Source organism: Falco peregrinus, chromosome 3 (genome assembly GCF_023634155.1).
Source record: "Falco peregrinus isolate bFalPer1 chromosome 3, bFalPer1.pri, whole genome shotgun sequence".
Lineage (NCBI taxonomy): Eukaryota > Metazoa > Chordata > Aves > Falconiformes > Falconidae > Falco > Falco peregrinus.
Window position 1 is genome coordinate 46,228,552 of NC_073723.1, and position 23,219 is coordinate 46,251,770.

Below are 23,219 nucleotides of genomic sequence, written 5' to 3' on the forward strand. Positions count from 1 at the left end.
GAAAACCACCCTTCCGCTTTACTCTAGCTGTTTTGCTATTATTTGAACTAAGAAACGACCCCATCCTAGAATTCCTTGAAGCTCTTTCTTAAACCAAAAACCCGTACTTCTATATAGGTTCTTTCCCTGTTACCCTCAACAAATCTACCTGTAAGCATGTTGATTGCAATTTAACTTATTTTAAGATGACAATAAAACAAGTGAAGAGCTTATCTTGTACATACAGCACATTATCTAGACGCTGAAGTAGGTTTAATGAGAAAGTTTAAAAATTCACTTATCAAAGCACAACCGTGACTCCTCAACAACTGGAATGGGCACAAGCCTTTTGTGACACCTGCATTCTTGGTAGGAAAAAAACTAAAGAATTTTGTAAAAATTCTGTTTATTTCTAAGCATTATGAACTCATACTTACCACCTTTCAGAGCACCCATTTTGAAAATGCAACTGCTCCCTCTTTATGAGTTTGCCTACTTTCACGATATGGGGTCTCAAGTATTTCACGATCTTTACACAGCAGACATTTTTTCCCTTGCTGAAGTGTAAAACTCCACAAAATAAGAGTTGATGCTGCTGCAATACTGCATGAATGCATATTACAGACTACTTTGAAAGTCCACGTAACTCTCGGAGTAGCCTCTTCTCTAACAAATTATCAAATGAAATACAATCCGTGCCTATGACTTTAGATTTACAGACTTGCTACTTCCCAAGTACTTCTCAGCTAAGCAAAGCAACACAATTTTCAAAATAAAAAAAACAGTACTAAGTGGTTATTATTTGTGCAAATGTTTTTCTAAATATGGTACTTGCATATCTATATGTGAAGACATGAATAAACTCCTACTGTTCCACCACTGCTTCAAGCACCAAAGGTTTTAACACAGAGTGGTACTGTAGCATGTCACATACTATGATGAAACAGAGAGACCTCAGTACTAAACAATTAAATAATACACTACAGTACAGCTTTTCACATAGGAAGCCAAGAAAAAGAAAAGTTATGATTCCCATGATAACTACAGCTTGATTATAATACTGTTTTATACTGTATATTTGAACAAATGCATCAATTTACAATTGATGGGGAATTATAACTGAAGGACACAGTCATATACTTTGTGTCATTCTTAAATAAATCAGTGGCATTCAAAATAAATTTCCATGCCACTTGTACAACTTGGTAAGGTGAATGGTTTGTTTGCAAGAAAAAAAAAAAAAAGAGGCTGTAAAAGCATATAAACCGTATTTATCAAACAACTTCAAAGTTAACAGTGAAGCACATAGGGCAACACTGCTGCATTTTAACTAGATTATGGACTATTTCAACATCCAACAAATTATATTCAGGTTTGTCCATGTCATATTTGCCTTGACTATACCATGACTCACAGCTACTGCAAATTAAATCTATTAAATATATTTAAACCAATCACAGGTAAACCACAGGCTGGGGAGACTATCAGTAAGAATATTTTTCATCAGGAGCGGGATAAACCAGACAAAAAGAACTAGCAAGTAGAACTGCAAACAAAAGCTATGTTCATAAAGGGGCAAAGTAATAAAAAGTCCTCTCACAAATGCCTGGTACACGAAGCCCGCTAGAGAATCCACTGGGCTAACATATAACCAAGATAGGAAAGAAACACTCCAAGAAAATAACAAAAAAACTTAAAGTTTTTTGCATCTGCTGTCATTGGAGAAGCCAAGGGAAGCTTTCATCTTTTTCATCTCATAAAGCCTCAGAGGTAGCTTTGGTCAAACCAAAGCAAACAGTAGGAAGTTACCAAAACAAGACAATATTCACCCAAGAGTTCTGAAAAGCTGAAGGATAAAAATAGCCTATCTGTCCACTATACCATATAATGTCTTGGTGTCAAGCACTGCTTTCACATCAGTGGTCCATCAGTTTTGAGAAGTGGTCACACCTTTAGACCGTCAAATCAGTAGAAAATATAAGAAACAATGTTAATGGGCACACAGCTAAGTACAGGTTACAAAAGTGACACTGACGCTTTCCCACAGAAAAGTTCTGTCTCACTAATACCGGAGAATTCTCTGAAGCAATTGGTAAGTGGTCTAAGTCTGACCTAACTTGAATGACCAAAACATGCCAGCTGCTGAACAAATGTCCTCCACCAACAGTTCCTAAAGAAACTATGCTACAACAGCAAAGAGGGAAGGTCTTCACATGGATAAGTAACTGGCTCAAAAGAGGAAAAAAAAAAAAAAAAAAAAAAAAAGAGGAAGTTAGGAAACCACCTGCATCTTTTCCAGACCCATGTTATTTAGCATGCACATAAAAGATCTAAAAACAGGCGGTAAGCCTTGAAGTGAGCTTGCTGATAATATTAACAAGTTCACTTTGCTAAAAACGAAAATCAACTATGCAGGAAGCAGCAGACCTTCACCTTACCCAGTGAAGGTGTAATAAAATGCAGATGACACTCAGTGTAGGTAAATAGGAGGCCATGCACCTGAGAAAATACAATCCAACTGTTTTACATACATTTTACTGAGCTCTGACCCGATTACCTCGTTGTCAAGAAAAGAGATTTGGGAGCTAGAATAAATAGATCTAAGACGACAAGATTTGTCAGAAGAGTAAACAGAATGCTAAGCATATTTAAGAAAAAAAGAAAAAAATCCAAACACAAAACTGTACGAAAGATGAGATGCACAAGTCTATGAGGTACCTATCTGCAGTGCCAGTGTTTGCTCTGCCCACGTCCACTTCTAAAGTAAAATTACTGAAGGACCAAAAGGGGATGACAGGCATCTGAATACCCTTCAGAATCTCCAGCCTCGACAAGGGAAACCAGAGAGAGAATAAGTGAGTCTACAAAATCAGGAGCAACATGGAGCAGGTAAGTAGTGAACCATTGATCCCTTTTTCTTTTAACAAGGAAACTAGAGAACATCAAACAAAACTAGCAGGTGGTAGGTTCAAAATAAAACAAATAAAAGGAAGCAGTTCTTCATACAATGTGTACTTAAGCTGCAGAACTCATTGCCACGGTCCCAATGGAAAGCCAAGAGTTTACACAGACCAAGAAAAGACTAGATGAATTCATGCAAGAAAAATTCATTAGGTGTTACCTATCACTTTTTCCAAAGTAATTCTGAGCTGCAGAGTTGTGGAGGCTAAGGGGCTTGGCTCTGTTTCTGGACAGCCTCCACCATGGTCACTATGAAATAGGATTCTGGAGGATACAAACCTCTGGTCTCAACTGGCAGAGGTATTCTCTAGTACTAAAAAAGCAAGACTGTATTTGTAACACGGTTTTAATAGCTCTTTACAAGTATGTTACATCAATAATACACAATTTCCAGTAAATAATTTCACCTTCCTTTCATGAAGAAACTATGTATTTCAGTCCCTGTTATCAGTACTTCAAGAATGCAAATGAGATTACAATATTTGAGAGGACCACAGCATGAAATGAGACAGGGACCCAAAATAGCAAGTACCAGACTCTGCTGAAATTCTACCTTTCCTATATAAAAGATAACCCTACTCCAACAACAAGAAATTCAAAGATTTTATCATCTGCTTTTAACCCCTTGAGGGAGTAAAAAAAACAGGTGGATAAGGGTAGGCACAGAAATGCTGACAATACTGCAGCACAAGCAGTACTTCTCTGGGTGCTACACAGTATCTGCAGTGCCTTTTAAGTTTGGTTTGGGAATAACTTGAAACAAAATTGTATTATACATTGAAATTTTAGGAATACTGAACCTGTATTAAAAACATTTTTTCCACCTTTGAAGGAGAAAGAATTAAAACCAACATTAAGTAGTGAAAAAATATTTTTTCTGATTTAAACAGCAGTTTCAAGAGATAGTATCAGCTCTAAGCACTGGCCTGAAGCTTTACTACTGTTATAAAAAAGGTACTTAAAATAACTACAACATATTTAGGTTAAGTACTTAAAGGAATTACTGGAAGACTGAATTCAATCCTCAGCTCCAATCCACAAGTCATTGTGCAACATCTTAGCTGCTGAAAACAAACCCTCCCTTTTACCTACAAGGTGGGGACCGTGCCCATCTCCCAAATTAGAGGTATGAACTTTTCCCCCAACAAACACAGAAGACACAGCAATCGCTGTTGTAAGCAGTGGCAGAACTCTGCCTCTTTGCATGTTCCAGCCTTCCTCCAATACCAGAAGGGTGCTGCTGCGACTGTGCTGAGCACAGCCCAAGCTTGAAGACAGCAGCGTATGCCCAGTGCAGAACAGGCCTTCTGCTAAACCTCCACCAGACACGAGGCATCACAAGCCAATGGTTTACTTTCAAGGACTTGTAGCAATCAAAATTTTCACAGGTACAGTAAAACTCACCATAACCCCCTGATCACACCCAAGAAATTACATACCCTTGCTTAGAACCATGCAGTTCTTCAAAGAGATTATTCAGTTGTAGTTTAGTTCAGTCAAGTTAAACACTTGACCTGAGAGGGAAGAAAAAACTTACAGTAAACGTGAGTCAGAACAGCTAATAACATAGTATACTTTCTATTCTATGCTATCTAAACTCTTTCTACTTCTAAACCTAAGCTCAACATACAATAATCACAGACTGTTTGGCAGAGCTCATTCAGGAAACGGTGTAGGAAGTGGGGAAGGAGCAGGGCTTATAGTCCCTAAACTCAATACACAAAATATAATCGCTTAGAATTTACTCCTGAGAAAAATTTAAAGGAAGACATAAATTCTGAAAAATAGCAGGCTATTCAGAGACAGACTCTAAACTCTTGAAACAGGTTTTTTTAAAGTGCTAAATAATAGACCAACTCTGCTTCATGAGACCAATAGTAAGGCAAAATTAACACTTGTTAAAGAACTGTGATCATCTGATGAGAGCTGCTAGGTAAACAGCAACTATTACAAATCCCAGTATGGGAGACCTCAAATACATCATTATGAACCTGGTATGCCAGTTTGGAGTAGCACTCGGGTTCCTGGCTTCTGACCATCTGCTCAGGCCACTAGCCTTGAAAAGAAGAAAAACCACCCAAACACTCAGAGATGCATGCACTCAACAGATACTTTTGCCTTCTATCACTTCTGTGCATAATTGAAGCAAAGAGCGTCAAATTCACTCACTGGAAACGAATGTACTTTTTCTTACAGTACAGCAGAATTACATTCTCAAAACTTCTCCTGACCTTTCAGCAAGCCTCATGCTATTGCACAGACCATGCATCAGCAACAGTCAGCATCGGCCAGTGGAAAAATACCCCTGCTGCCCCCATTCCCCCCTACCTGTTGTGGGTTTGTTTGTGGGTTTTTTGGGGGTTTTTTTTGGGGGGTGGGGTTGAGGCAACATAATTTCTCAGTTCCTGTTAAGCTCTTCCTGTAGCAATGCCCACCATTCCAGACACCTCCAAATTTAATCCACTGGAATAAGCGGCCTTTAAATTAAGGTGTTATAAGGTCATATAGCAAGCAAGATGATCGGATTAAAGAGGAAGTGGAGTTAAGTTAATACTGAGTCACTATTTTAAGTTCTGCGTTCAATACAACAGCATGATAGCCTTTTGAGTGTAAACCAGTCTTCAAGCAGGACAGCTAAAAGCTTTTCTATTTTTTTTTTTAATGTTTTATTTCTTTTTTGAATCTGAACATGAAATGCAGGACAAAAATTCATCAGACAGCGAAGATCTGGTCCCAGAGACAGATGTTTTACAGCTGTGCTTTGGGCTTCCTAAAGCCCATTAGAGCTAGCACATACAATTCCTAATGTAAACAAGCTGCTTTTAGTAACTACAATACTCACTCTGAACACACACAACGCTAGTCAGGGCCAACACTCCTCACACAGTTTTCACCAAAGCAGCTTGTAGGATCTTTGGTGGCTTGGGACAGAAATTGTAAGTCCCTTCTCCTGCTCCTCCCACCATCTCCTGTAGCTCCTGAAAGGGAATTTTTTTTAGATGTAAAACCCACAGAGAGGAATCTAGATGGTGCACTGCATTGGGGTTTTGTGGGTTGGCGGGATTTTTTTGGATAATTTTACTAAGTGTTTACCTTCCATTAAAGCACCAAATTAATTCCATTAATTGCCCAAATCTTGAGAAAAACAGGAAGGAAAGCTCTTCCACCTGCTAAGAAGCCCCTTTCTGTCACTGCAGGCAGTGTACACAGATAACTTCACAAAACAGCCAGGGCTTTTCAGGAAGCAAGGAGTTTCTCATGCCATGCTCCTGCTATGCTGAACGAGTCACCTCAAGCTGGCAGGTGGCTTAAGGAGGAGCTACAGGCAGAATCCCTGATTTTTTGTGAAGTGTTCATTCCTCTGCTGAGCTAAATAGTGTAAACTGCCCATTTCTCTCTCTGGAGAACAGCAAGAGTATAGTTATTGCAGGAGTAACTAAGCAGCATCTTATTTTACTTGCAGTGAGATTTTTTTCACCAATTTTAAACAAAAGTATCTTCATTTGGCTATAAGAAAGCTTTAGACTGTGATGGGAAGTAACAGTCTTAGCCACCTACTATGATCAAGAGCTCTCACACTGCCTCAAACTAACAGGAATAATGTAGATACTTGGGATCAAACTCTGAACAACTGAATCCACTGAATTAAACATTGATTTGATAAAATTTGAGGCATACAAATTGACTCAGAAGGTTGATGAACCTAATGGAGAACTTCAGGCTTGCCAAAAATAATAATAATGAAAAAAAAAAAAAATCACACTCCCCCAGAGCAATGTACTTTCTTGTGAATAAATTGTTTTAAAGATGAAATACTTTACATTTGAAATATCAGACAAGCCATTTATACATTAGCAAATCTTTAAGGCTTTTGTTCTCCTACCTCAGAAGGAAAACCGATTTCTGGGCAGCAGATTATTAATTCTAACAAACTGTTCATAGCATGCGAGCTGTACCATCACTAAATAAACGAATTTTAATATCAATTTGAACTCAGGCCAGCACATTTTTCTTTTGGTGTCCTTTGCTTCACAGATGATTACTCTATTTCTATTTCTCCCATGAAGGTTCCCAGGCAACTGATCCAATCCACTTGCTCACTGCCACCAAAATGAAAAGATGAAAAGGCCTTGCTGCTCTCCAAGCCACCGGCCCCCCTCATCCTTAGTACCAGCTCTGGTGTTCATCAGACCCTTTTATGAGCCAGTTTGATTCATTACAACAGCAAAATGCTCTCCATTTTACAGAGTTATTTTTCTGCCATTTTAGTGAACTAAAGTGGTTCACAGAAGGACCTGACAAGCACTGCTGCTGTAACAAAGTAGCAGAGCCATGTGGTTGGGAGGAAGGGTGCAGGGGGACAAAGGCGGAGAGGAAACTTCTCCTTTCAGAACAATGTCCGGTTAAATTAGCTCACTGCATTTCTCAAACCGTACCCTGACTTACAAATGATTAGATGGACCATGAGAAGACATTCAACAGCTTTCAGCTACCTTCAAAGCTAAAAAAAAATAAATTAATCTGTTGCACAAAAAATATAATAATATGTATTTGTATACAGATTCCAGTATCATACTCCAGCATAAAAATAAAGAAGCTCATGGAAACATAATAGCAAGATAAGGATAACTCAATTAGAAGGGGAGGGTAAAGAAAGCTTGGCAGATTGCATCCTGAATTTTATTTTTTTTCCCCCATGAAAAAAGTCCCTGGGAAAGCGACCACCAATCTCAATATGCATTATGATGGAGAAAAGCTTCAAATATTTCTGATAAGCAGAAAACAGCAATAATTTTGCCTTCCCTCCTTAAGTTGTCACCAGTATCCAAGTAAGCCTATTAGGCGAAAGCTGACGCACCTAAGAGAAAGAATCTAGAAGGATGCAGTTGAACCAAGGAGTTGCAAGGTGTTATACCCCTGACAAGTGACAATGTGCTCTAGATGCCTAGTCCCCAGGTTTTCTGCCCAGTAATTTCTCTCCATGGATCGATTTGCCTCGTTCTGTGATGGACTGCCTACTGTGGATGTGCCATTTCACTTGAAAAGCAAGAAGTGAACATGTATCAAATACATCACTCCCACAGCCAAATTGAATCGATGACAGCAGCAAACGGGACAGCTCAGCTGCTGGAGCCCTTATCTTGCTATTCAAAGTTCATTGCCTACCTGGAGGCACCTCAAAACAGAAACAACCTATTTCAGAGAGCACTGAAGAGAAAAAGCACCCTGCCCCAAACAAAACACCACCATCATTACACCTTACCAAGTCAGACAAGGATTTTTCAGCCTTCCTGACCCTACCGGCTGCCTACCAAAAATCTTAATGTCGGGCAGCCACAGAGCACACCATGAATCTCTAAGTGCCACAGAGCCAGAGCTACAAAGGAAGACAGCAGCAGATCCCAGAAGCCCCACCAGGGAATAAAATCGGGCAGGCAGCCTGCATCCCAGCTGGCTCTGTAATATCCGCCTCCAAGAGCCCCTACTAGTCCAGTTCCTCCCACAGCAAAAATTCACATTGCCTAACAATCCCCACACCGCATAGTCCAGTTGTGACGCTAGTCATGTGACAGTCTCAGCAGGGGAATCACACATGAACCGCTGACAAGCCAAAGGTTGACCATCCTTCATCTGGAGAGGCAGGCAGAAAGGCAGGCGTTCTGGCTTCCTTTCTTTTGGGGGAGGAGGCAGGGAAAGGGGACTGGTGGCGGAAGGAGAGAAACAGATCAAGGAGATTAGTCTTTTAAATAACTGTATTAGGGAAATTTCTTATTATGAGAGTAATGGAAGCAATTCCTTCCACCTGCCATCTTTTTTGTAACGAAGGTTTTCTTCTTTAACACCTCAATATTAAGCAATATCGGGGGGGGGAGGGCAGGGGTGAGAAGTGTTAGCCTATTTCCTTGAGAACTAGCCCTCCAAGAACTCACATTAACCATAGCATTTCTCTAAATCTAACCATAATAAGTGAAAAGCCACACACAACCTCCCCCCCCTTTTTTTGTTTCAGTGCAACATCAACATACTTGACTTCCAAGACTACCTGCTACAACAATTATCGGACCCAAGTTGGAAAGCATGCTTCAGTTCTAGCACTGCCTTTAACAGGCTGATTCTTCCAACAGCCATACTATTTCTATGAAACAACCCCTTCCTTCTGCAGTTCAAATCCTGTTTAAAATACAAAAGTACGTTCACGAAGCGTCGCTTCTGTAAGGGAAGGTGGCATGGGCTGGGGATTACTGCAGAAGTGTAGTAAAAGAGAAATGCAGGTGGAACTGATGCCATTTTTTCAGTAACCTCTAAGGTTACAACAGAATTAAAGAAGCACAAAACTGCCTTCACTTACTTCTGTACAAAAAAACCCCAACAAAATTACGATGTACCTTTGCAGAGATCAAGAAAGAGGAGGGAAGTGAAGCTGAAGCCTGCTTATTCACTTCCCCACTGACTAAAGAATGATGATTAAACTAAGGATGAGTAAGGCTGTACCCCATTCACAGAGCCAAGTGAATGCAAAGCACAGCAGACACCTCATAACGGTACTGATAAATAAAACTGAATTACATAGCAGGTCTCTCCCAGACTTACCTCCTAAGGCAGTCCAGAAACCCCTATTTAACTCACTTTCTGAACGATTCCTTCCTAAATTAAGAGAGATACTAAACTGCTCACTATAAACTCTCAGTTTAATTCTTCACACTTAAAACAACTTGAGGCAAGAATTATACTCTTGCTAAGAGTCCCTGACATGACCACACCACCTTGTGAAGTCTGCAAAAACTTCCCAGGAACTAGCAATATAGTACAAGTACCTCCCAAACCAAGAACCGGAGATGACCTGCCTGCTTTTTGCCTTGCAATAAACCACCAAATCCAACAAACAGCTACTCCAGTCCAACAGCAGCACAAACCAGAGCACATTCTCCAAAAGCCACAAGACTTGCCCAGATATATGCCACACAGTTGAGACCCAGGAAGAAATACAAAATCATATTCTTAGATCTTATTTCAAGCTAACAACCACAGTTACAGCTGTTTAGGTATTTCTGATCCCACACAAACAAACAACACACATTCAAATAGAGAACTACAAGCAGCAAGTTACCTGGGATGCCAGATTCCTGGACTTCAGCTACGCTCTCCTAGCCAGGTAGGATTTTGACAACATCTGTTATACCCTACATGACTAATTAAGATGCAAAAATTTACCAGTCTCTCACCTATGTGCAATTTTATTTCAGCCTTATCAGAGTGATTTTGGAACATCCGCTAGCCTCATCATTACCTTCCTTTCTTCAGTCCTCCTTCTATTAAGCATTAAAAACACAGTAAGTCATATCTCCTTGGTTGTCTTATTTTCAACTTGAAGAAATATTGAACTGCTATTCTCCACAGTCAAGACCAATATGCACTTTCCTGTAAGACATTTTACCAAGTAACATTTCGGCTTTGGATTTCAATCTCCACAGCTACATCAAGAATCCTCTCTGAAGCAAGGAATATTTTCCTATAATAAGTTATCATCAGCTTGGACTCAGGGGCCGAGCACATTCGTCACAGCCACTTACTGGCTCACCCAAGTTGTTAATACTGAAGACTTTAATCGAATTTCTCCACTTCTCTCACAGAAGGGCTTGTTTCACATTTCTCCCAAAAGAGCACTACCCCCATGCTTTCTACGATGAAGACTTTTTCTCCTCATTTTGTCCTATCCCTATCTCTCAACTTCTAAAATTCCAGCTTTCAGTACAGTTTTAGTTAGTTTTTCCCTGGGTTCTCTCTCAAAGAATGACCACTATGCCTTCGCACCTAAAGACTGCCCATTTCACAAATCCTGTTTACCCTGTAAATAAATCCACAAGCTTCCTATTTTAAGATCCAGGACAAAAGTGCCTTTATTAAAGTCTTCCCTGGAGTTGCTCCACGTTCTGATCTGCTTTACCACTGGTCACATAGTTCTGGGTCTCCAAACCTTCCCCTTACTCCTTTCAAAAACATCACAATCCCCCACAGGAGCTCCTCTTCACACTCCGGATTTCTGTTTGGCAAGGGGTACCCCACAACAGCTATCCCCATTTCACACGAAGTGGGATGGGACTAGGCTCTCCCCACTCATAACTACTCCATGCACAGAGCAAGAGAAACTATTACAGCTGTATTCCTCAACTATTGACGATGGGGGAACATCATTTTCATGAAGAAAAGGCTTGAAATTACAAGAGGCCTTTCCAATGCAAAGGGTCACGAAGAACCTTTGGAAAGCTGCTGGCAGGCTGGGGCACCCCAGCGGCCTCTGCTCTGCCTCTTCGCTGCCAACCGTCCCCTTGCCAGGTGGCAACCAGGGTCTAACGGGAGACTTCATCAGGCTTTGGTGCAGACAGCCAGCTCTTCCCACACCAACAAAAGCATCCTCCGTGCCTCGGGTAGAAAGCGGTATTATGAGGAGTTGAAACGCATGTTTGTTTTGCAACGTACCCTAATTATCTAAGACTGGCAAGAAAACGCAACTCCACTAAGCAAACAGAAAGCAATATAAATTGGAATGAAGATTAAAAACCCAATAGGAAAAGCACAAGATGAAGAGGAAGAAAAATCTATGGGAAAGCTGGGGGGTGGGGGTAGGGGTCAGCAAAGAGAAATAGAAAGAAATAAAGGTTTAGGTTTCAGAGCAGGACTGGTTTTGCTGCGTAAAAGGAACCATACTTTGTACATCTGACGTACGCATCCATAAAAATGCTTTAAGAAGTGATGCTTACTTTGTAGATAGAAATAAAAATAAACTGTTGGTAGGCCGATTTCTTTCGGAAAAAAATCACTAAGAAATTTTAAAGCCAGCTACCTGTTGAAGTTCTAGCAGTAAACAGAAAGCTCAGCTGAACAGCTTAAAAGCGGCTCAAGGACACTGAAATTCAAGTGCTTCCAAAACTATCCAGCACTGGGTTCTCCGCATGCCAGCTACTCCCAGGCAGGTGAGTTGCCATGCTGCTCGCTATGATAACCAGCCCGTATTTAAATGAAGCCTGAACAGAATAACCTCTAGGATCAGCACTGTATATGTGAAATTTAATTTTCCTCTTGGAACCATTAGGAAGGTGGCAGACATTTTGGCTGCAATGACTTTTTCCAGACAATTGATTCCCAAAGTTATTTATTCCCCACCATTCGCCTCAAGGCCCTCTCATCACAGCAATCGTCTATGTCAGAGGAAGGTTCGACGCAGCTCCCATGAAAGCCAAGCAAAACCACACCCAAAATAGCTATATAGGTCACTATCACGCAAGCAAGGGTTTCTGGTTAGTGCCTATATGCCAATAAGCTTTCAAAGTCGCATCTCTTAATGATGCTCTACGACTATGGTCGCTTATTTGATAATTCTCACTCTTTTACTGAAGTCAAACTTTTAAATGAAGATGCCTAAATTACGTAGTATCTCTTTTTTTGAAAGCCCACCCCCCCAGGAGAACGCATTTGGTGTAACGGCACCAAAATAATCAGAATGGTTAGAAACCACTACTGAGCGGCATGCGTGAAACATGAGAGCCCAACAGCATGAAGATCCTTGGTTTTGACTTGGCTTCTTCTAGGTGCATGTTTACATCTTTGAAAAGTCACAATGTTGGAAGCTAAGAGCTAATCAGCTTTTGTATACTTAAGGATATTCTTAAGAGCTCTGTTGTCATATTCAGGCGCTTGGAATGTGTCCTTTAGGTCACAGCCTCCTTTTTATTTTTTGTATCATGCCTTCCAACCTCATTTTCCAAGTAAGAATTTTAGTGTGCAACTACAATGTGGTACTTCCATGACTGCTGATCTTAGGTAAGATATGAAGCACTGAAAGTTACAGTTAGATTCCGCAGACAGAAAGAAATCAAGAGGAAAACTCTTCCATCAGGTTTTAGTATCTTGTCAGAATCCTAATAAAAGCATGGGATGTTTTCTGTGTATCGTACCTCACTCCTTCCTCTGAAAGAGTTCCAAAAATAAATTATACTCGGAGCTTCCCTTTGCCTTTTTATCTATCGCCGCCAAAATATAAGACTGTATTTGAGACTTTCTTCTACTAAAATCCAGTGGTTTGTTTGTGCAAACAAGCTATTCACAGAAACAGATACGATGAGAAACTATGAAGTCCATCTTAATGATAAAGCTAAATAGATGCAGTAAATTAATACAATAACTTTTCTGTTGGAAAGCGAAATCTAAAGCCTCACCTACACACAAGAGACTCATTTGTAAAAAAGACAGTTTAATTATTTGCTAAAATTTGCAGGTTTCTCACTTTTATGTTATGTATACAGGGAACATAAAAGTATCACCCATGTTACTTAGGGCAACAGTTAACCAGCTCATAAATCTGAGCAGCCAGTGGTCTGTTCATAGCAGACAAATACAAAAGGGTTTGGAAGTCAGGATTTAAGGGGACTGGGGGAAGGAGGACCTTCAGACACACAGCACTTGTCACACAGTTGCATGTATCCTTGCTAGCCATACAGATTTATTTGCATAAAGCTAGGTTTGCAAGAGCAAATACCAACCACCAGATTCTAAAAGCTTTCCCTCCAAAAAGTAATGTAAAAATAAGATGAATGGGAAACAAGGGATAGAGTTAAGGCACAGGATTCAAGGCAAGGCGTGTGTATTTCCACTCTCTTTCTTTCTAGTTACCTTTTTTCCTCCTCCTCCTCCCACTTTAACATCCCTCACGTACCACGCCATACACCAAAAACAAAACAAAAACCGAAGAGCCAGCTGCCATGGGATGCCATGGATATGGCAAGCCAGAGACTCGCTGCCAGATTTCAGCAGCTCTTTGAAAACGTGCAAAGTTCCTGTTTCTCAGGCCTTCCACCTTTACAGAAAATCACATCTGGGTTGGGTTGGGTTGTTTGTTAAGGTTTTTAAAGAAGTTTTGTATTCTTCACCTCCAGCGAAGAGCCTAGGCCACGTCTGCTCGCACAGCCGCCGCCTGCAGCAGGGCACGGGGCACAGCCTCCCTCCGCACCAGGGCAGGATGGGACCCGGCGACCGGCCACCCGCGCCAAGCCCAGCGGCACATACCCTTCCTCAGCGTACTTTTCCCAGCTTTGCCATCGGCTGGTTTCACCTTTACTTGCAAACAACTCATTTTACGTCTCATACAGCCCTCGTGCTATTTGAGTGTTAACGGGAAATACCATAGACGTTCATCAAAAGCTTTCAGTGCAAAAGAGCAAATACCTCGTGTGAAAAAAGGCTAGGCTCTGGTTAACTGACCCCGCTACATGGGCTGGGAAGTCTTTACAGCGCTCCTTTGACCTAACTCTTCAGGTTTCTGCATTAACCAAATTCAAAAGAAAATGGTTACAACTCACATCTCCCACCACTGTACAGAATCGTGATGGCAATGAAGAGCATTCCGCTATACCTCATTCTGACTGGTATTTTTTACAATACTACATCCTCAGAAATTGTTATTTACCTAAAAGGCCTGTGTGATCTTTACCTATGATCAAAACTTTCCATAATTACCAAAGGGGCAATAAAATCATTTTGGGTTTCAAATCTGAGCAAGTTTTTTTTTTCCCACTGTTTAAATAACCTAACCAGGATTTACAAGTAATAACAGAAATTATCATTACACTGTTAAATATTTAGTAAGATATTGGTCAAATACGATTATCCAATTAGTATCAGTGCATCACTAATTCACTTAAACTTGCAATCACAAGCATTTAATGCTCTTCTAAGAGCCTGTTCTACAGCTTTCATAATGATCTTTACATATTTATTTAAAAAAAAAAAAACACTAAAAAGAGATTGAAAATAAGCATTTAGGTTAACAGAAAGGCAGGACAGGGGATGTGTGAAGCTGTGGCATTTTCCAATGCTACAGTAGGGAAAATCTTGGTTTGTAAAACTGTTTCAAACTTCAAATGATGTCTCTCACAAAAAATAATTACTTTTTCCAAGCAGTTGTGGTTTTATCCTAGAGGAAAATAGTATGCTATCAAGAGGATCTGTGCGAAACCCTGAGTACACTTACACCACCAAACAAGAAGAAACAAGTAACGCTCCCGCTTGTAGTAGCTGGAGACAGGAAAATGTGCAGAACACAATTGTTCTAATCACCTGTTACAAACCTCAGAAACAAACGGTTAATTTTCCTCCAGACTGCATCTTATTTTAAAAGGCATTACGAGAATTTTTCCGCTGCTGTTAAAAAGGCAGCGGAAGGACCTCTTGGAAGAAGCCCCCTCTATTTATCTCCTCACCGTTGTTTGTCAGTAACACTGCCATCCAGAATGTGTTTTATGCACAGCAATGTGATATTTTTTTTAAATTACAAAAAAAAAAAAAAAAACAAAAAAAAAAAACGTATTGGAAACTTTCAGGATAGAAACTAGAGAGCTTCGAAGTTCCTCTCTTAGCAGCGCCTAGCAATGGCAAGGAGAGAGTTCTGCAAACGCGCCCCAAGCATCCAGCTACATTTAGCTTTCAGCCTTTTTATTATCATTGTCAATGAATGGGCCCCAGTCAAATTAAAGCTGCCATTTTAGGTTAAAGACTAGAGAGCCTCTGTTGTGCAACAGCGAGACAAAAACACTCCAAGCGACAGATGCAGCACTCTCATTGGAAAACGATGGATTTCAACTTTTATAAAAAAATATAGTAATAATAACCACCGATCATGCTTGTTAATATGAATTATATATTGATACTCACACATTACCGCAAACTAACGGGATTTATAATTGGGATAAATCAGCTACCCGTGCTGCTAAGGTCATAGTCATTAAGATTTTTTTGCCGTCGTTAGAATGGACGATCTGTGAGGAAATGAACAGAAACATTTTTTGTTCAACTTGCTTGTTTGTACCTCCGCTAGTCCCGTATACCACGAGAAAAGAAAAAAAGAAAGGGGGGGGGGGGGGGGGGGGAAGAGAGGAGGGGGGGGGGGGGAAGACAAACACATTCCCCCGAAAGCCATCTTCTAGGATAAACACAGCTCGCAATCTGCTTTGATGAAAGTAAAATCGAGGCGCACATCGACACTGAAACAAACTTATCGCATCGGGGTTATTCCCATTATTCCCCGAGCCAAAAATCCACGAACGGCCAAGTGGCTGGGGGGCGCGGGGGGGCGGGGGAGAAAAAAGCTGCTCGCAAATGACCAAAATCGCCCATTTCTGTAGTTGGAAGGCACGCTCGGCCCCTTCCCAAACGAAAACAAAGGCAGAAAGTGGGTAAGTGCGGGAGAGTTGCGCGGCGCGGCGAGCGGCCCCGGCGCCGGGAAGGGAACTCCCGGGCATCGCTACTTTCCTTTTGTCCATTGTCTGTTTAAAAAACAACTACTTTAAACCCGGGCGTGAGCGGGGTGTAGGAGTGCGCCGAGGAAGCCGGCTCCATTTCCAGCCCCGGCCCCACGGCCGCCCCCTTGCCGGGCGCGCAGACCCCCCGCCCCGGCTCCCACCCGCGGAGGCCGGTCCGGCGGCGGGGGGCGGCCCGCGGGGGCTCCCCCGGCGCGGGAGCGCGTCCCCCGATTTAACGCTACCGGGATAAATGAAGGCAACGTAATGATGGCTGCTCATTGCCTGCAGCGCCTTCTCCCTGAGACTCGCTAACAACCCTGCCCCCCTCCCCCCGCCACCGCACACTCACACGCACACACACGCGCGCACACGCACACGCGCTGCCCGCTCCCCGCCGCCCCGCACGCCGCGCTCGCCGCCGGCCCCGCTCCGCTCCGCTCCCCCCGCCCCGCGGGCCGCGCCGCGGCCGCCCCCCCGCCCCGACCGCGATGGCCTCAGACCACCTTTTTCCGCTCACCCTCAAAATGGCCCGGAACGGGGCGGGGGGTGCGGGGGGGAGCGCCCCGGCCCCGACCCCATGTGCGCGGCGGCGGCACCGCCCGCCCGCCCCGGCCCCGCGCCGGCGGAGCAAGGTGCCCGGCGGGGTGAAGCCCCTATTATGCGGCGTCCGCCGGCACCGCTCCGGCCGCCTGAGGTAGCGTCCTCCCTTCCCGTCGCTCCCTCCCCCGCTCCCCTTTCTTCTCCGGCCGCCGGAGAGCGTCGGCCGCCCCCCGCCCCCTCCGGGGCCGCCCCCCCCCCCCCCCCCCCGGTGCCGCCGGGGCAGGACGATCCCCCCGCCGCGCGCACCGGCGGCCGGAGCGGCACCTCGTGCTCCCGCCTCCCTCCTCCTCCTCCTCCCGCCCGCCTTCCTGCCGCCCGCCGCCACCCACCGCCCGGCCTCCGCTGGGGGTGCCCCCGCCGCGGCCCGGCCCGGCCCCGGCCCATGTGCCGGCGCGGAGCGGGGAGCGCGGCGGGCGGGGCGGGGCGGCGCCGGGCCGGGCCGGGCCGGGCCGTGCGCGGCGGGGAAGCGCCCTCACTTTGTTAGCGCTTGTTGTGCCGCCGCGGCCGCCGGCAGCCGTCAGCGTGGTCAGCGGGGGAAGCGCTCCCGCGGCCATCCCGGCCGGCGCTGGGCCCCGCCGCCCCCGCCCGCCCCCGCCGCGCAGTTTCGCTCAACTTTTCCCGGATTTTTAGCCACCCTCCAAACTTGCGGAGAGGAGCGGGGGTTGGGGGGGGTGGGGCGGGAAGGAGGCAGGGGCGCCGCCGCTCCGGCTCCCCGGTGCCCTCCCCTCCCCCGAGGCGAGGCAGGCGGCCGGCCGGCCGCAGCACAACAAAAAGCCATTTACACCCGGGGAAGTGCCCCGCTGAGGCGCACACCCCCCCCCGCCGCACCCCCCCCGCCCGGAGCCGCGGCGGGGCGCAGCATCCCCCACACCCCCGGGCCGCCGCCGGCAGCCAGCACCCCCGCGCCGCTCCGCTCCGCGCCACCGGGGACGGAGACCTGCGGCGGGTCCTCGGCTCCATGGCCGGCGCCCGCCCGCCCTCCCTCCCCTCCGCGCCCAGCGAGGTGCGGGGTCACTCACCGGGCCGGTGCGGGGCCGTCGGGGACCGGTGTCCCCCGCTCGCTCCCTCGCTGCCCTCCGCCGAGGGGCCGGGGAGGAGGAGGGGACACGCTCCGGAGTTGGTGCCGCCGGCCGGGGGGGGCGAGGCGGTGCGGGTGGCGCACACACACACGCGCACACACACACACACGCACACGCACGGAGTTGCTCGCTCGCACCGGGGCTGGGCTAAGAGGGGAGGAGGGGGATCCCTGACCGGGGCGGGCGGGCGAAGGAGGGGTGGAAGGGAGGGGAGGGAGAGGAAGGGTCAGCGCGGGTCTCGGGTAGTTTCGGGGTCTCCGCCGGGTCCCGGCTCCGCTTCGCTCCTTTGTGTAATTTCACTCGATTCAAGTTTAATCCGATAGTTCCCGAGCGAGCGCGCCCGCCGGAGCCGAGCCGAGCGCGACACCAGCCAGCCAGGCGGCTGCCGCCCCCTGCGCCCGCCCGCCCCCGCCGCCTCCCTCCCCTCCCTCCGCCGCCACAAGGCGCGCCCCCGACACCGCCCCCTCCCCGGGGGCGAGCGCCGCCGCGCGCCCCGCCCCCCCGCGACGTCACCGCCCCGCCCGGCATAATTTATTCAAGGAGAGGGGGAAGGAAAAAAAGGGGGGGGGGGGAAGAGGGAAAAAAAAAAAAAAACAACCAACAAACCAAAACCGAAAAAACCGACCGGCACCGGGCGGGGGAGGGGCGGGGGTCACTAACCTCCCCGCCGCCCGGCCCGCCAGCGCCCCGCCGGGGCTCCCGCTGCCGCCACCGGGCGAGGCAGCGCTGCCGCGGGGCGGGGGGACGAGGCGCGGGGCACGGCAGAGCACGGCTGGGCACGGCGGAGCACGGCTGGGCACGGCTGGGCACGGCGTCTTCCGTGCGCCTCCCCCGCCGCTCCTGCCTATCTGCCGGTGACCGGGGCGGCTGGGAGGGCAGCTCCGCACCGCACCGCACCCCACCGCGGGGTCAGCGCCGGGCCCGTCCGTCCCGTCCCGTCCCGGGAAACTCCCGGTGAAGCTCGGGAGGGCGCCTGCGGTGTCACTGTGCCACCGCCGCGCTTCAAACTTCCCGAACGCGGCGGCGAAGTGAAACCGAGAGGGCGCCCCGGGAGGCTGCCCGGCCCCCCGCGGCCTGCCCCGGCCCCGGCCGCTGCCCCCGGCCGCAGCGGGCACCGCGCCCCCGCCCGCCGCTCCGCTCCCCGCCGCCGGGGCGAGGCGGGGCGGGGGGCGGGTGGTATCGCTCGGGTCCGCGGCCGAGGGCGGACTTTGTCCCGAGCGGGTCGGGTGTTCAAAGGGAAGCGGCCATTAGCGCTGCCTGCCCGCGGCTGGGCCGCCCGCCCACCGCCCCCGTCGCGCCGGCACGGCTCCGGCTCCGGCACCGGCACCGGGCCCTGCTGCTGCCGCGTTTGTAAACCGCACGTTCAAATTCCTGATACGAACCGAAACAAACGCATTCCATAAGCAAATTAGGCAAATCCCACCAAAAAGTGATTACCAGTAGCGCGCTTAACGGTCTTCCCTGCATCGCTCTGGAAACTAAATAAGCGTCTTAAAAGTATAAAGAGATTACAATGTAAACCCAGTGTAAAGATACTCTGCGTTACAGGAATTTTCAGCGAGTCATTTGACGAGGTAACTTTTTACCGTCATTGTTTGTAGCAGGTTGGAGAAGGAAAAACAAAGTCATGTGCTGCCGAGCCGGGGCTCCCTCCCCCTCCCGCTCCCGCCGCTCCGGTTCGGGGCCGTTTGCTGCACCCACACTCGTACCTCTTCGATGGGAGACACGGAGAAGGCGTCTTCTGAGGACCTCACACAGCTTTTCCTCTACGCTCTCATAACGTGCTTGAATCCGGGAGCCAGACCCAAACAACGTGGATGTCAAAAGCTCCTCTCGCTTCTTGGGTCGTTGGCTCCGTTGATCCGGGCATCCATGACCGTGCTGCGGCCCCGAGAGCCCCTACAGCCTCAAAATGTCCCAGGCTTCTCCAGAGGAAGTCTGAAACTCTTCCACCTCATGTCATTCACGTCTGGCCTACTCAGCCTCTCTTGGGCGTAAGGGGAAAGCACCTTTTCAGGAGAAGGGACAGTCTGCAGTTGGAGAGGTGTCACTGCCTCCTGTGCAGCCAGGCCCGTGCAGTCACGCCGAGAGGGGCCAGCAGCTGGGGCGGTGACACTGTCCCATGCTTTCTACTGAAAAACGTGTTGAAAAGCTGATAGCACGTGACTATGTGGTAGAACACGTTCCCTGTTCTTCACCGTGGTCTTCCATAAAGTTAAAAATAGCAAGTGGAAATAGTGTTTAAAAAAAAAACACTTTGAAGCAGCACATGCCCCTAGTATACCTTCACCAAAGTTGTTCGGTTTAAGATCATTCTATTTTTAATGTGCATTTCTCTACTTTGTGGGGGGGGAAAAAAAACCCAACAGACACACACAAAACCTACACAGAGGTATCCTCCCAAGTTACTAAACGTACTCAGTTTCAGTTTTCTCTTGCAGTATGTTGACAGACCAGAGAGTAAACAGCCGAGAAACGCTTACCCACAAGTCTGTTTTCCTGCGTCTATCATTTAACTGTGCCCCTGATCTGGCAGCCAAGCACCCTGGTGTAAACCCACCTGGAACTCCCCTTGCTTTCAAAGATTCTCTAAGATTTAGGGGCAAGGGGAACCATTCTGAGACCGACTGCCAGCAGCCTCACTGCTCCCTTTAGAACTCGTTTCAGTTTCTTGTCGAGCAGAAATCAGATTGCAAAGCTTCTGAGCATGAAAAGTTTTTGAAGAATATTGTAGTGACAGGGTAAGACAATCAAAGAAATGCAGCATTTCTTTAAAAAGGAAGTATATTAGCATGGCACCAGCAACGAGGGGGGGCATGTATAGGCACTTAGTTAAATGTTTGTTCCAAGAAAAAAAAAAAAAAATGCCCCAGTCTCTAGCGCATGCCTCTTGCTGAAGGCACAGAACCAGCTCCACGGGTCCCATAAATCATTCTCAGGCCATGGCCTGTGAAATCAGCTGGCTTACTACTTGGGTAATAAAAATGTGCAAGGAGTCTCCCAACATTTTCCAGCATCAGAAGACACAGAATCCACAAACGGCACTTTCCCAGAATGGGGAGAATTACGGCTGCTCTCCAACTCCTCAGCAGCAATAGGAAATGGAGAGTAAGGAAAAGTGCTGCAGGGGTTTCACCACTCCGAGGTGGGACATGGTCCAGGCGTGGCACATGTTCACACAGACACATACTTGATGGTAGTACCAGGCACAGACGAAATATGTCATTGCATACCCGCTACAGACGAAAAAGTTTTGAAACCTTAACTCGTTCTTCAGCCAGTCCCCAAAGAGAAAGCTGTAACTCCCCAAGTGATCAACAAGCACTTTGCAGCTCCATAGGAGCGTGAGGAAACAGCAACACGGCAGTCTTCATGATTAACCATATTGGTAACAGCTTATTAAAATATCCAAGAGATGACAGGGATGAAAATTCACTTGTAGCCACCCAATACTTTGTATGCTTTTGGGACGAAGTAATCCATCTGATGTAGGCAGCCATTTGGCTCACAGATGAGAAAGAATTTGCATTAATGGCTGAGAATTTCGACAGCAGTTGCAGAGCAAGGGTATGTGCACCAACAAAACCCCAATGAATTGCTACACTTTACCTGACCAGGTAGACTTTCAAGGTAGGGTTAGTTTGTATGAAGCTGAGCTAGTCACTGTGTATGACAGGCATAATTATGCAGAGATAAGTTAATGTACTTCATAGGAAGTTCAGCACAGAGATTACTGAGCTGCATTTACATCTGTTTTAGAACATCAGTATTACAAAATGCAAATGACTTGGTATCACATGAAAATACAAAGGAAGGATATTTACTCAGTACACTTTGAAGAACTAGCATCTGTTTTAACAGGCAGGTATAGTGAAATGGGATCTTAAGGTCTAGACGTCACTTCCAAAGGTGGCAGGTGACACCTCACGGTGCTGAGCCCTCCACAAGCCAGGCACAGGCAGGCCCTCGGGCCACAAGGGCCCCCGCAGCCTGTGCCTCCTCGCTGACATCCCAGCCCAGTGACATGAGAGCTAGTGCTGCACACTGTGCCCAGGGAGCTCAGAGCAACCCGCCCCACTTGAGAACAGCTCTGTTAAGCACATCTGCTTCCTCACCTGCTCAGCACCGCAATGGTCCAAACCATGCAGCAGCTCCGACAGAAAGTACTTGTACTTATGCCATACCCTCTGGCTGGCTTCTTCCAAAAGGCTTTTTTGCTTTGATGAAGGAACTTGCAGCTCCCAAGGAAATTCTGTACAGATGTACACAAACCTCAACAGTTTCTCATCTCACAGCCTTTCTTTCACTTCTGTTTATGCAAGGAGAGATGTGAAACCGCACCAGGAGCCCAAGCCTATGCTTGGAGCAGCTGCCCTCCAAGCTTCAGGCTTGGTATTCAGGATGCCATTTTGTGGCCTCAGATGAGCTAAGGCATTGTGTTTTGTCCCATGATAGGTGGGAAGTGGCTCTGAAATGGCATGACCCCAACACACACTCACATTTTCTTAATCACTGAGCATTTTTTCAGCCAAATGGAGTGAAAAAGACGAACGGTTTCTTTTTCTTTCAGGAGTGAAAGTTTTACTCTGCGCTTCTAAAAAATTAGGCAGCAATTGAAGCACATGAGACTGAGAGGGTAAAGTGGCCAAAAGAGCACAGGCGATAACGACGCACCATACACTAAAGGAAGACAATGTTCCTTTTTCAGAAGAAATTGTTCAGTAATGTATAGCACGCTGATATACTGAGAGCACGTGGATTTTGATTAGTACCAGGAAGCAGCAGGCTGGTATCAGACAGAAGAACCTTAACGATTTCAGCTGAAAAGCTAAAAGCGTTAGAAATCCAAGTGCTACACGGAGCCACCCTGTGGCACCAGCCCGCTAAGGGAACAGAGGGCAAGCCAGGGTAGACACTTGGGTGGGTTGGGTTTTTGGTTTTTTTTGTTGGGTTTTTTGTTGTTGTTGTTGAAACTCAAGCCAGCCGGAGTGACAAAAGCTGGAACTGGCCCAAACAGCCACTTCTGTGGCAGGGAACTCCTTCACTGAGGAACTGAACCAGAAAAGCAGAGGGGCAGTGAGCTCTGGCGGCACATGTCTGTCCACATGCCACTCACCTGCCAGGCCTTATGGGAACAAAGCTCTGAGGAACGTCAGTGTTCCCCTGCCTCACCCTTGGGAATCTGACCACAAGAACTAACACTGGTCCCAAAGTGCATTCTTTTCTGTGCAAGTTTTCTGATGCCGCAGTATCTCCCAGAACAAGGATGACAACACATCCTTCTCTCAAGGCTACCTTAGGGAGATAA

General features: G+C 46.6%; 1 protein-coding gene across 8 annotated transcripts in view; it reads right to left on the minus strand.

Annotated features, from left to right (window-relative positions):
- Positions 1-20,438, minus strand: part of CHD7 (chromodomain helicase DNA binding protein 7) — a 132,588-nt gene extending 112,150 nt beyond the window's left edge. For 3 of the 8 annotated variants that reach the window (XM_027787899.2, XM_027787900.2, XM_013299809.3), the window contains exon 1: positions 19,498-20,438. The gene's annotated coding sequence lies outside the window, so the exon portion shown is untranslated. Of the gene's footprint in view, positions 1-5,782; positions 5,919-15,645; positions 15,750-16,749; positions 16,916-17,851; positions 18,303-19,497 lie in introns of those variants that run through there. The other 5 variants (XM_055799264.1, XM_055799261.1, XM_027787895.2 and 2 more) reach the window with 5 other exon arrangements.
- Positions 20,439-23,219: the final 2,781 nt, after the last annotated feature.